This window comes from Myotis yumanensis, unplaced genomic scaffold (assembly GCF_028538775.1).
Source record: "Myotis yumanensis isolate MYYU_CA2020_CCGP unplaced genomic scaffold, mMyoYum1.0.hap1 SCAF_12, whole genome shotgun sequence".
NCBI lineage: Eukaryota > Metazoa > Chordata > Mammalia > Chiroptera > Vespertilionidae > Myotis > Myotis yumanensis.
Window position 1 is genome coordinate 43957512 of NW_027223763.1, and position 8775 is coordinate 43966286.

The window sequence follows — 8775 nt, forward strand, 5'->3', positions numbered from 1 at the left end:
TGAAAGGGTCGTTCGACCACCAAAGGGGTCGCGACCCACAGGTTGAGAACCGCTGCCTTGGCTCAATTTAAGTGATTTCTCTCTCTCTTTTTTAATTATTGAGAGAAATGTTTTAATGAGAAGACTGCACATGCTCTCTGTAAAAACAAACAGACAAACAAAACCAGGGCACACACCCCAACCTGGGCCAGGGCTTGAGCCTGCAACCCAGGTGCATGCCCTTGACGGGAATCTAACTGGGGGCCTTTCAGTCCAAGGGCCAACGCTGTATCCACTGAGCCCAAACGGGCCAGGGCTATGACACTTGTTCTTAAGAGAAAGGATGTTCAGATGCTTTAAGCTGCTCACAAATGGAGGGGCTGTCTAGGAGAATTAGCCACCAGCCACCCTGAAGCAGAGGTTGGGGGACCACTTGGCTGGGCATTTGAGAGGAGATTCAAGCCACAGATGGAAGGCAGGAGAGTTGGACTGGGTGTCTTCCAAGATCCACTTCAGCGCTCTGATTCCCTGACTTCCTGTGCACGCCCTGGGCAGGGAGCGAGACCCAGGAGGAGCCCTGGGAACGGGCGCATCCAAATGCCCCCCCTCTCCACCCCACCCCCACCCCTAGCAGGAGCAGCGGTGCACGTGCAGCCAGGCTGGTTCCGGAGCCACGCTGGGCCTCCCCTGGCGGCAGACAGGAATGCCTGTGGGAGCAGTGCCGGTCCCAGCTGCTCTCTGGACCTGGGGAGCTTTCAGTGTAGGTGCCTCCATGTAAAACAAAACAAATTCTCTAAACACTGCAGGTTCCATGCTGACAGCAAATACTGTGCCTTCTGAAGAGCCTGGCAGGGCAGGAAATGACTCCCTCACCTGTTCCCTGTTTTGACATTTCATCAAGATGGAATTTAGTCGCTATGACAGATAACATTGTTATATTTGACCTTACGAAAGACACACTGGTTGGATTTTATAGTGTTCAGGATCCCCTCTACTTGTATATATGTTAGATAGATGTATTTCCTTTTTATCTTGAAAAAAAAGAGATAACTCCCAGAAACATGGCAAAAAGAGTACATTGAACATCTATATATCCTAACGACATTCACCAATTAACATAATTGCTTTTCTCTCTCTCCAAATATATATATTCCCCAAAATGTATACCCACACTTTGAATAATTATAAAGGCGGTGTTTAGTAAAATACACTTCGTTTTCATTGAACAGCTATCAGCTGGTAAAGTGTGCACACGTTTTTGGGGGATGCCCTGTATATGTATTTGTTTCATTGGCAGGAACTGCTATAGGCTGAATGCTCCTCGCCCTTCTCAGATTCATGTGGAAATTCTCCCCTGCGGTGTGACCGTGTGAGGAGGTGTGGCCTTGGGTGTGATCAGGTCGTAAAGGCGGAGCTCTCAGGGTGAGGAGTAGTGAGTGTCCTTGCAAAGAGGCCCCCAGAGCCCCTGGGCCCTTGCCCAGCTGAGGACCCAAGGAGAAGTCTGCGGCCTGGCCCCGTGATCCTGACTTCCAGCCTCCACAACTGTGGGAAGTAAATGTCTGTTCCTCAGGAGTCACCCAGCCTATGGTGCTTTGTAGCCCGTGGACTAAGACAGGAAACATCTGAGGTAAGTTGTGGACATCAGGAGCCCTCCCACCTCAACATAGGGGCAAATGTCTCCTAAGAACAAGGACAAGAATTATGATCAAATTTAGGACATTTAACACCCATATCATACTACGACTGAATATAGTCATATTCAAATGTTGCCAGTCTTTCTTTCCCATATTGTCCTTTAAAACATGTTTCCTCAATCTAGAATTGCAAATTTCCACTTAGCTGTCACACTTCCTTCGTATCTTATCTCAGAATAGTTCCTCGGCCTTTGTCTTTTCTGATCTTGATATTCTGGGCTCGCACAGGCCCTCCGATGTCTAGCATGTTCTTTGATTTGGGTTTGTCTGGCGTTTCCTTTGGACGAGGTTCAAATCATGCAGGTGCTGTGTCCTCAGGACATCACACGAGGAGGCACCTGCTGTCGGTTCGTCCCTTTATCGGTGATGTTAACTTTGTCCATGGGGTTAAGGTGGTTTCCAGGTCATTTTACAAATGGAGGGGCTGGAAATGGCCAGGAAGAATCTTTCTTTTAATAATTAATACTCTGTGAGTAGACATTGGTGGTGTCACCCATATTTCTTCACTCTAAAGGTAGTTTTTCCCTTATTTGGAATAAATAATCTGTGGAGAGATATTTTCAGATGTGTAGACAGCTTACTTACCAACAAGCTGGTTATAGTGTCCATTGATGCCTCTTGCTTGAATCAAGTACAATATTACTATGGTAGGTAGATGCTTTGGGAAAGGGGGATGTTATAATATTGAGGTTTCCTACCTGTACCCCCTCTTAATTATTCCTCCCTCAACACCAAAAGGGATACTCCAGGCAAACCATTTGGGCTAATATGACTAAAGGTCCCTAACAGCACTTGCTCCCACCATTCCAGAGTTTGAGCTATGCTTGGAGGATGAGACAGCTATGGTTCAACAAAAAGAGCCTGGATTGAGAGTCAGATTCGCAGATGAACTGGCATCTCCATTTGGCGAGTCCACGGGCCTCTCTATTTTTTTTTCTTTTCTTTTGGCTGTTGATACCACAAACTATTTTTAAAATATATTTGTTATTTATTTCAGAGAGGAAGGGAGAGGGAGAGGGAGATAGAAACATCAATGATGACAGAGAATCATTGATCAGCTGCCTCCTACACACCCCACACTGGGGACCAAGCCAGCAACCTGGACATGTGCCCTGACCAGGAATTGAACCGTGACTTTCTGGTTCATAGGTCAATGCTCAACCACTGAGCCACACCAGCCAGGCTTTTTTTTTTTTTTTTTAATAATTCTTTACAACAAGCATATCAAACTGGCAGCCACGGGTCGCCTGCCTCGTTTATTTGGCCCATGTTAGCCTTTGAGTTTGACGGGCTTGCTTTACAGCCTTGTGGTCCAAGTTCAGTGGCATTGGTATCACACGGAAGCTCAGGAGACATGCAGAATCTCAGGCCCCGCCCAGACCTACTGAATCTGAATTTGCATCTTAACGTGATTCCCAGACTATTTACAGGGCAGGGCAATAGTAAGTTTCCAGTTGTTCATGTGGAAAATAATACAATAATTAATAAATAATAATGCATGAATAAACTCTGGCCTTGCTGATGTGGCTCAGTGGTTGAGCATCGGCCCACAGGCCCCTCTAAATGAACATGTCCTAACTGAGCTTCCTTGAGGGGTTGAGTCCCTCAAACCTGTGCCTCCTCCAGAATTCCATTGTCAATGAATGCCACCACCATCTACCCAGCGGCCCAAGCCAAAAATCTGGGCAGACTTCTCCACTCCTAGCAGTTCCTTACTCTCCACATCTAATTCACAACCACACCCTGTGTGATGATACTTTCCAACACCTCCAACTGTTCATCCTCTTCTCGCCAGCCGCCCTATCACCTGGTCCAGGCCACCCTCATCTCTCACCTGCTCTTCTGCTATCGCCTCCTGACTGTCCTCCTGCCTCCAAGGTTTGAGTACTGCAATCCATTCTTCTCACTTCGGTCAGAGTGGCCTTTCTTTAGTATAAATCTGATATATCCCCTTTCCTCCCCTCCCATTAAACTCTCTGGTAGCTCCACATTGCCAAGGATCACTTGGTTAAAGTGACAAGTCTCAACTCCCTAACATGGTATGCAAGGCTCCCACAGGGTTGGCTCACTTCACCAGCGATATTTTTCATCCATCTCTGACTTACCTACTGGCCTCACTTCTGGCCAGAGAAATCAAGAGAGACTCAAGGTGACATATACATGAAATGGGACTTTGAAAAAACATATGCACACACACATCCTCAATATGCACACACATATCCTCAATATGCACACACATATGCACACTTCCCCTAGGAAATCATGGAAGCAGCGCTGGCCTGGCCATTTCCAGGACTCTGTAGAATGCTGCCCCCCAAACTGTGGACCCTCCTCTTTAGTGGAAGAGACAAGTACTCACCAGGAAATAGTTCAAGTTTGTTCATCAGGCAGGTGAAGCCATTGAAAAATATGGGCCACCAGAGGGCGCACCATGACCCGCAACAGGCTTGAGGAGCGATGGGTTCCACATTAATTTTATCTTGAAAGAAAAGATATTGGGAAACATATTAGATATATTTATTTATGTGTCCTGACCACCACATGCATCCCGATTCCCAGGACAGCCGGATGCTTTTATTTTTAAGTCGTGTCCATGGTTTCAGGACAAACATGCTGTGAAAAACCTTTGCCATCACTGAATGGAAAAGGAAATATGAAAGCTCAGCTTATTGTTTTCTCTAGAAAGTCAAATTACATTTTAGATAGTCTCTCCTTAGGCCAGAACTCTTGATTTATTTAAGAGACTTCTGAAACTCTGTGTGGCACATTACTCATAAGTATTAGAAAATTCTCAGGAATATGGAGGATCAGGAAAAAATTATAATAAAATATGACTAATTATAATTTTTTTAAAAATGTTTGAGCATTTACTATGTTCCAGATACTATTCGAAGAGTTTGAGACGTATTATAAGTAAATATAAGTATATTTAATCCACATAATAAGCTTAGACATTAAGTGTTACTGTTCCCATTTTGCAAATGATAAAACAGGCCTCAAGCATTTCAGCAACTTGACTAACATCACAAAGTTAGGCCTGGAATGTAGGACTTTCAGAGGCCTAACTCCGTGTTCCTACTCAGGGTGCTGTGTATCTTGGCAACCTCTCGTCTTTCTCTTCGAAGCCCACCTTCTCCACTTCAGGACTTTTCCCCCTTTCCTCGCTGACAGTGCTAGGCATGGCTCCAGCAGTCATCTAGAGTTATACTCTGGCTCCAAACCGCTCCACTGTTTTCTAGACTTTACCTCCTACTCCCAATCAAAAGTGGACTATCCTGTGTCTCATTCCTTCAGGACCACTGTGTCATGCTAGCATACCTGTTAGTGCCTGGTAGTTCAACAAATACTTACTGGACATCTCTATGCTAGACCAATAGGATTCCCACACATCTGAGGTTCAGTAAATGCTTGTTGGATGGATGGATGGATGGATGGATGGATGGTCAAAAGGATGAATGGACAAACCAGTGAATACTACTATGCTATCAGTGACAACAGAGGAAGTTTCAAGTAGATGATAAACATGAGTTCTGGAATAAGAAAGATTTGGATTCTGGCTCTATCATTTGGTTGGTACCTAGTACTAGTCACCAAATATTTCTGGCTGTGGTCATAAATAAGAAAGATTCTAATCACGCCAACTGGAGATTACATTTGAAAACGTATAGCCTTTCATTCATTTTTTTCTGAGCTTATTTATATTCACTTTAACTCCTAAAAATTGAATTATATTATATTCATTGTTTGTGTTACCTGACTTCAGCCCAGGTAACTGACATTTTTCTTCTTTCTGCTTTGCCGCCCAACTCTGGTTTTGTTCAGATATAGGACAGCCATGTGCCTGGGGAAGCCTGGGATCTTCTCCAGCCTGAGGGAAGGAAAATTAATTGGTCCAGGCCATGACTTTTTTTTTTTTAAAAAACATACATTTTAAAATTTATCTTTATTGTTGAAGGTATTACAGATATTTATTTTTGTTTTTCCGCATTGACCCCCTCTCCCCGCATCTGCGCTTCCCATGCCTTCGCCACACTATTGTCTGTGTCCATGGATTATGCATAAAAGTTCCCCGGTTAATCTCTCCCCCTCCAACCCCTGCCCCCAACCCCACCTTCCCTCTGAATTTCATCATTCTGACCATGGTTCTATGTCTCTGGGTTTATTTTGTTCATCGGTATATTTTGTTCATTAGATTCCACATATGAGTGAGATCATATGATACAATCCTACATTCCTTTCTTTTAAACGAATATTTTTATTGATTTTTAGAGCAAGAGGAAAGGAGAGGGAGAGAGAGAAACATCAATGTGAGAGCATAATATCGATGGGCTGCCTCCTGCACACACCCTCCCTGGGGACAGAGCCTGCACCTGGGCATGTGCCCTGACCGGGGAAATGGAACCAGCAGCCTTCTGGTGCTCAGGACGATGCTCAGCCAGCTGAGCCACTCTAGCTGGACGGTCTAGGCCATTCTTGATCATTCCAGTCATCTTGCCAGTGATTGGCTCAGGAATAAGCTCGTGGCATTATTTTGGCCAAAGAAACATGAGAGAAGTTTGAAGGAAGCTTCTGGGGGAAAAGTATCTTTGCTCTAAACAAACAAACAAGTAAAGCTGACCTGCAAAATGAAACTTCCTCTTTTCATGCCTGGATGTGTCTGAAACAATGACTGCCATTTTGCAAAACTGAGGAGGGAGGGAGCCTGAGAGGATCAGCCAATTAAAAGAAAGGCTGTGGGAGCCAGGACTGCTGCTCCGTTGTTAAGCCTCTGAATTAACGGACCTTGCAGCCTTGGTCTTGCTAGATAAGATAAAGGCTTGGTTGTTTATTCTGTCAATGCCTTCTGTTACTTGTCACAGAAAGCATCCTATTTGATAGACGATTTTCCTCAGATATTCTCCTGCAATATTTTTCAAAGGGGCCTATGCTATTCCTTTTACTGACCTGCCACTGCTTGCCTTTTCCTGGACACGGAGTTCATTCCCTCGTCTTTGCTAATAGCTTAGTGTCGCTGCAGCGGCAAACCTTGCACTCATTTCGCATTTCATTTCCTGAGTTTAAATCCTGGGTTGAATGTTATGAACCGTTTTAAGGCTTTTAATGCATATTCCAAACTGCCTGGGAGTCATTGTTGGTGTGTTTTGTACTAACCTTTAAAAAGACTTCTGGTGAGGTCTTCTTTCTTCACAGTTAGCTATCAATCACCATTAAGAAGAATCATTTTCAAAAGGTATTATTCCTGCAAGTGCGAACTGACTTCCAACATGAGTTTCAGGTAAGCAAAGTGTGTCTCTCACACTGCATGTTCTTCGGCCACGTTACATGTCATTCACATGACTCAAATCTTGCGATGTTAGGTCCCAGGGCCAACTAAGGTCACGTGTTTGCCTCTTCCGGACAGACATCACATATACATGGAATCACGCGATGTGTGACCTTTTAGTGTCTGGCTTCTTTTTGGGGGCGATTTATCCAAGTTAGAGCAGGTACTGGTACTTCATTCCTGTCTGTGGTTCCAGGAACTTTTTAGAAAGTAAAATCTGTGCTTCACCCAGACCAGCGAGTCCAAAGTCTGAGCGGGGGCCCAGCGACCTGCGTCCTCACGAGCCCTCCGATCGTTCGGCTGCGTCCTAGAGTGGACACCACTGGCTTAGGGGATACCAGTGACACTGTTAAACGCAGAAGGAAGTTGTTGGGTTCCTACATTCAGGATTTTGTTACTCTGCCTAGAACTCAGAGTCGCTATAGGTGTTTTAAAAACCAAAGTGGTTTTTGCCTTTTTCTGAGTCGTAGGCAAGGGCTGTCAGATCTGTCAAATTCACTTTTGGTCTCAAACAGCGTGTCGAAAACCGAGGGCACATTCTTTCAAAATAACCCTGGACTATTTTTAATCTCTTGGCATTAACGTCAACCCTTTCCATTTTGTTGCCATCCCATTTCTAGAATGGCGAACTGCTTCCGCGGAATCTCCAGATGTGCCTTCCCTTGCCCCAGCTGCACGTGGCAGGTGCCCACAGACGGGACCGCCCCGGCTGAGCCCTGCCTTCCCCGCCTTGGGACACAACACAGATTTGTCCTGTGAACACGCGTGCCTACACCCACGAGTGCACTTAAATGGCTTTCAGACACAATGAACCTAAAGAAATTCCTATAATCTGGCACCCCAATTCTAAATTTCTTCTCCGGTATCCCCCCCTTAGGGCCACTTGTGCAGCCCACCTGACCCTCTGCCAGCAGTTTATAGATTTAGGAAGAAGAATGGTCTTGGACGGCATGGGAACCTGTGGGAGGAAACGCAAGGAACTGACTTCATCCACGCTCGAGTTCACAACAAACACGGTGCTTATCGGGCACCACGGGAGCTGTGTATGGCTGAGAAGACAGCTGTGAACAAGAGAGACGCCGCCCCTCCTCCACTCCATTCTATGGAGCTTGAAGTCTAGTGGGAACTGAGCAAAGGGGTCATTTCAGCGCCGCGTGGGGTACTGATGGGGAAGGTCCCTGTGAAGTGTGCCATGGAGCATGCTGGAGAGGCACTTACTCCGGTGGCGGTGTTGGGGTGGTGGGGTGGTGGGGTGGTGAGGTGGGGGGTCTAAGAAGGCTCCGAGGAGAAAGAGCTGGTCAGGTTAGACGTGAACGATGAGCAGAATTACTTAGGAAAGTTGGATTTGGGTGGGGCAGGGTGGCTTTAATGGAAATGGCTTTCGGAGAGAGGGAATGGCACATGCCGAGGTGGGGAGGAAAGAGGAGCATGTCCCATGCTTAGCCACCAAGAGGCTTGCGAAGTTGCTGGATTGTCCTGTTGAGGGCGGGTCTGACACGACCTGAAGTTAGCAAGAGATGGGGCTGTTTTTCCCTGACAAAGGTCAATCTTTGCCTTAAAAAAAAAAAAAAAAAAAAAGACGTAAGGTAGATGGTTATACTGGCCCAATGGATCAGGCCTCCCTGAGTTCACTCCCCTTTTGCAATGGGGCCCTGACACTCCTCCCATCAAATGGTGCCGCCTGTTTCTCCATCCTTGCCTCTGGGCTGCCCGGAGACTGGCTTTGATGGACAGAATGTGGTGAAGGTGACACCACAAGTTCCAGGCCTAGATCTCGAG

The 8775-nt window shown here is 45.9% G+C and overlaps 1 long non-coding RNA gene across 1 annotated transcript; it reads left to right on the forward strand.

The window, feature by feature from the left end:
• The first annotated feature begins 1280 nt into the window (after positions 1–1280).
• On the forward strand, positions 1281–8202 carry LOC139020523 (uncharacterized). Its single transcript, XR_011473322.1, has 3 exons — positions 1281–1606; positions 6864–6948; positions 7617–8202. It is a non-coding gene; the product is annotated as an uncharacterized lncRNA (long non-coding RNA).
• The last annotated feature ends 573 nt before the right edge of the window (positions 8203–8775 follow it).